The sequence below is a fragment of the Patagioenas fasciata genome, chromosome 4 (genome assembly GCF_037038585.1).
Source record: "Patagioenas fasciata isolate bPatFas1 chromosome 4, bPatFas1.hap1, whole genome shotgun sequence".
NCBI lineage: Eukaryota > Metazoa > Chordata > Aves > Columbiformes > Columbidae > Patagioenas > Patagioenas fasciata.
Window position 1 is genome coordinate 43,138,241 of NC_092523.1, and position 6,170 is coordinate 43,144,410.

The following is a 6,170-nucleotide window of genomic DNA, read 5'->3' on the forward strand; positions in this document are numbered from 1 at the left end:
TTACTGTAGTATTCTACATTTGTCACTTTGTTATATAGAGAATCACATGCTGAACATGAATTGGCAAAACCACACTGTTGCAGGAAAGGTGAACAATATACTCAGCTGCATGCTTACACCTGGTAAACCTGCTATACCAGAGTGGGTACCACTCAGGAATGCTCAGAAAAATAACTCACAGTACAAAACTGCCTGAAAAAACCCTGTGGTTGTTTAACTCCCAGAAAACAACAGGTTTTACATCCGTAGCAAAATGGACAATTAGTACTGCAGGAGGAGGAAAAACTTCATAAGGAGAGCGGTGCCTTGAAATTAACTGTTTTTTACATGTGATTATGTTATGTCCAACGCTAGAAAGCTTTAAAGATGGGTTGGACAAATAGAGTTAGATGGTTTAAAGCTAATCCCACCTTAGACTGTGAGAATGGATCAAGTTCCCTTTTTTATTATTTAAGAATTTTACTTGGTGAGATTTCCTCCATTGCCAAAAACCTTAAAGGTAAATGTCTTTTTTAATGCAAATAAATATTTCATGTTTGCATTATAAAAGAATCTGTGTACTTTAAGTCAGGTGTAAAACCAAAGAAAGCATACTGTCTTGAGAAATACAGTGTTCCAACCAAACTACACATTTAATTTTCTGAAGAGGGTTGTATCCACCTGCCCCTTATCTTTATCCTAGATTGTCAGCAAGGGAGGGAGTGGACTAGGAATCCAAACCTCACACTTGTAGCTGGAATAAGTCACCATATGGCTGGTGACTGCTAAGAATATATGTTCAAAACACAGGAGAAGCATTCTAGCAAATTATTTTCCCTACATCTGTAGTCAACGGATCGTTCCTTTTGTTAAAGCTGCTGTAACTATCTCACTATTTAAATCCAAGATAGATTCATGAATCCCTACAAGATATAACACAGAAAAAGCAGCTTAACCAAGGAAATTCCAGTGACAAAGATGTATTCATTTCCATTTATTATAGCATAGGGAAAAATAGAACCAAATTTGGGTTTAGAATTATGAGAATAAAGGTATAGTTCAATACACCTTTTTGCTTTGCACATAAGAGTTCAAATCTCTTGATGAAGGGTACTATTAGAACAGAAAACACACTTCAGTTCACTCTCTGTGTACACACAAAGAAACATGCCATACAGTATTTACTCACACCTGCCCTGCTGCCCCCAGCATTGAGGTTGTTCTGTATGAACTTTATCTAAAAGCCAAAAAAAAATTGTCAGTTAATGAAGAACTCACCTGAAGTACTTTAAATAGCATACCATACCCCCTGCCTATGACCTGGATAAATTTTACACCATGGTTGAGAACATGACAATTCCAGTCTGCTGGAGAGCGTGGGCCCTGGGATGAACTTGCCCTTCTACTGCTTGCAAATACTTACAACTGATACTAACTGAATCCATGAACTTATTTTAACTTCTCAAAGGTAATATATATGAAAAGACAATAGTTAACACTATTCCAAATAAAAACCAAAGAAGACAGAAGGTTGCAGTCATTTTTAAGTGGGTTAACCAAATTAGGTCTTATTTTAGCAATGGATAACTTCTCTTGAAAGCTGCATGGGAAATTGTTTGGCCTCTATGACAGAAAGGATAACTTTTTTCTCATATTTGTTTAGGGTCTTCTAGTTCAATAAATGGCATTTGTTTTTGTTTTTCTTCAAAACTATCATACAGTTACAATGCCTTTAGACCTTATGGAATTGATAATTGCAGGAAGTAAGGCTCTAATGAAGCATGGATCATTACGTACATGTGTGCATACGCCTGGGAGGTAACCATGTTCTACAAAATTTAATAATGGTTCACAAAGGGCAAAGAAGTGGAAAGTAAAGTAGCAAGATTTAGATGGAATTTAAAATAAACTCAGAAAAAAATAAAAAGAAACCAACAAAATTTTAGTGCCTTTTGGAAGCATTGCTGCTACTTACAGGACCTCTGAAGAATGGTGTAAAAAGAACAAATTGGTCTAGAAAAAAGATCAAGCAAAGGCTTTAGTGAATCTTTCTCAAGTGCCTCTTCTAGGTTTGCGAGGACATCTTGAGCACTGGCAAAAAAAGAAGAATGTCTCATTAAAATATGGGTAAAAATTTTTGGCCAGTTCATGTCCTAGCAAAAAAAATTGTCACTTTTTACATGTTCAAAACAGCATGTTACTGCATTGGTTGACTCTGTGTGAAGTTGCACAAATATGAGCTGACATTAGCAGAATGCTGCCACCTTCCTGTATTTCTTTAGAAAATCCTTGATTTTTGAGTAATGCTGGCATTTTGATCTAACAACTAAGTTTAAAGTTTAAATCATTGTATTTCTTATTTCTAAGAGGTATCTACTTGCATATTGAACTGTTCCTTTTAAGAAAACTTGGCAGTATTTGCAATACAAGCAGTTAAGGCTTAGGGAACCACTACAGTAAGTCTCTCACAGTCAGGTGATTTTTAGTTTCACTATAGGAATTCTACACAGGATCTTTTTAACTGTATTTAAGGCAACAACTTAAATTGCAGACTGTAAATCACGCTGCCTCATTAGCAAAGCTTCTTACCTTCATAAAACTTACCTCTTTTTAGGAAGAACATCTGGAAGTCAATCATAATGAATTTTTACTCTTTAAATAGCTAGAAGATCAAAATATGATGTATGCATTGGTTCATTCTGAGACTGACCAAACCAACCAATCTAACATACTTCTGAAGTGCAGGCATTTCTTTGTCCTTTGCTAGAAAAATAAGTCTGGAGGATTTGTTAAGTGGAAAACATTTTCTGCTGAGAAAAACCAATAATGTCCTTTTTTATTACTCTTTCCAATCTGCCAGGTGTCTAGCAAATGTTTTTTTAAAAAACTCGACTCAAATATACACATTTTTGGATCCCAGACTTTGTCCTCACATACGATAGTGTCATCACAGAGATGAGTACAAGTGCTATTGCAATCAAAGACCAAAAAAACATATTCACACATACGATACCCTTTAAGTATATTCCTTGAGCTACTTAGGAGTGGCTCAGATAATGGTTAATATATGTTGTCTTTTTGACTGCACATACTGAAGTTCCGCAGGGATTGACACATGCTTGGTAAAGGAAAAAAGGAAAAATACAGTAATGAGGCTAAGTGCTTTATTATATGCCTGTTTCCTCACATCACAAATGCTGGAGCCTCATCCCTTTAGAACCAACCTTGTGGAACAGATTGGAAAGCCATAGTGAACAGTTCCATTAATTCAGTCGCATTTGCTTCCAACACTAAAGAACCATAGATTAATTAATTCACTGCATAAAATCAGCCTCAAGGAGAGCTTTAAAAAAACCCAACAAACCAGCATTTTCTTAGTTTACATGAAACAAAATCATACTACTATTGCAATTAAAGTCAGTTGGTTCCTTCCAGCTGAGACCATTAATAGGGTATGTTCCAGAATCAGAGAACAACAACTCAGCCGCTGCTGAAAGTTTTAATGTAATTTAGCCAACTCCTCAAGAGAGGGCTTGGGTCTCCAGGACTGGCTGGAATGAAAGTGTACCTTAGTAAGTACACTGCAAAGTACAATGTAACGAATTAGAAAATATGCTCCAAAAAAATCTTAAATAAAAGTGGGCTTCCATGTTAAAATGTTACTTTCTGCTTGAAATTTTTTATATTTAATTTGATCCCTGATAGTTAAGGAAACTTGAGTTTTAACAGTTACACCTTTGCAGTGAACAATTAAAAAGCAGGGAAATTGTGAAGTAATATCTAGCAGAGAATGAGAGAAATCTTCCATAAAATTAATCTCTAACCAGAAAACAAACAAACAAAACAAAACCACTGTCAATTACAGAGAATTGTAATAGAGGATTTAACACTGAAGTCTGTAATCCTCAGTTACAACTAAACAGAATTTCAAGGTATTCCCTACAGCAAGTTTGTAAGAACAGAGAACATCACATAAATATTTCCCATTCCCGCTGTTACCAGCAGCTGCTTTCTTTATTTTAATTATAAAGAAACAGAATAACAATTCAGAACTCCTGGCAGCATTCATCCTTTTTTTCACCATGGGGAAGAAACTCATCACCATACAAACCCCTAATAGGTGGCTTTAAAGCACAGGCATGATTGGACTATGAAACTGATAGAAGAGATTCCACTGTCTTGGCTCAGTAACACAAGAGGCAAAAGACTCTCTCTGCCCCCACTCCACGCTTCCCAGCACAAAAACCCTGAGCTCAGAAATAGTAAATATATGAATAAATAAATAACATGTTGGTTGTTTAGGGGTTTTTTCCTTTCTCATTGCCACATTAGCATTCTGCAGCAAAACTCAGCTGGTCAATTGGTCTTGTACATTATCAACTTAAGCCCAGATTACTTTTCAATACAAATATGAATATTTTTTCTGATAAAATCTATGTAAAAAGTCCATATAGGGAAACTGTTCTTTTTTCATGACTTATGCAGCAGAACAAGAAGACAGTTTAGAAGCCTGCTAAACAAGCAGTGAATACATGGACTTCAAGAGAGAAAATCCATAAAGTCAACAAGTCCATGTTGTAAACATGTTCTTGAAATGTTAACAACAAATGTTAAAAAAGGAATAATTTCAAATATTTGACAAACATATCAACCACATAAGTAAAAATTACTTTTAGATTGCCTTATTAGTGAATTGTTTCAAGGAATATAGAACATCTCATTCTCCATAACTTTGTGGAACAATCTTTTTTAAAGCATTCACCAAGGTGTCAGCCTAATATACTGCCATTACTGTGACATGCTAAACCTTTGAGTAACTTTACTGCTCGTTTTCCTTCAGTATTTTACCCAATGCGATAGGAAAGTGACTTTTTCTGCAATGTTTCTACTTACAACTTCGAAGCACATCAGATGTTGTACACAAGCAAAAATTCAAGATGCATCTTCTGAAAGGCAAACTCTGTCAAACCACTGAACAAACACGCACACGGTCTTAATTCAGACCAATTACCCTGGCTCAGCTTCCACCAGAGTTTAACACCTCAAGTGTTACAGATCAAAACAAGCTGAATTCCACAACACAGCTCAATTTAACAAAGTTAAAAAGCTATCAAAGGCCTGCCCTGAAATTCAGCACACTTATTTTAATACACAAAGCAGTGATGTGATGGCCCAGGGATATGGCTGGTGTCAGAAGGTTTAAGCCTTACATCTGAAGATGCATTAGATCACCAACACGTGCTTCCGGTCTGCTAAATTTATTCATGTTTCTTCTTTAGATTAATATAAGGAGGACAACAGTTAATTCTATACTACCTAAACAGATTGGTTTGCTAAAACATTAAAGGATAACATAAGCCTATTTTGTAAAGAGATAAAAACTTAATATATATGTTAACAGAATAAAACCCATCAGTAACACTTGTTGCACAGCTAAGAAAATGCACCTAGGAAGCACACATAACTATTTACCAGGACAAAGCTTTGTTGTTTAACCCACAGAACTGTATTGGGGATCAAGTACTAGAAAGATCATCCACTAGGAATAATTATTTTCACATAATTAACAGGCAATCTGAACTGTGACAGCTACAGTGCGTGCAGACAGTACATCTGAACTGCGACTTCTGTGCCCAGACAATCTAATCTGCACTTAAACAGATGTCCTCCTTAATGCCTGCTGTGAAATTATCCTGGCCCTTATTTCCTTTTTTTTTTTTTTTTTTAATTTTACAGCATTAGACATGAGAATCTGCTGAGAAGCTTCCTGAAGAGCTGCTTCTTAAAGCAGGCCTGCTATTTAAAAGTCCTAAGCAACTTAATTTTAAAATGCAATGCTTTCTCAACAGAGAGGTCAGAAAAACAAATATGGACAAAAGATATATTTCAAAAGAGACTGTGGAAACATTAACTGGCTTCTGATCTGAATTCTTCAATACCAAGTGGTAAGGACAGTGTAATTCTCCGAAATTCTCTCAACAAAATACAAAATACTCAATATTTTATTGAAGTCTTCCCAGCTCTTTATGTTCTTGACACAAATTCTCAGACAAGAGTTGTTCACGATTAACTGATGCTCTATGTATCTCACCTTCTGCATATACACTTTCACCAAATAGAACATTTCTCACTCCCACGGTAAATGTTCTGTGTGACGCAGCACAGGATTTTATGAGATTTTGTGAGACTGC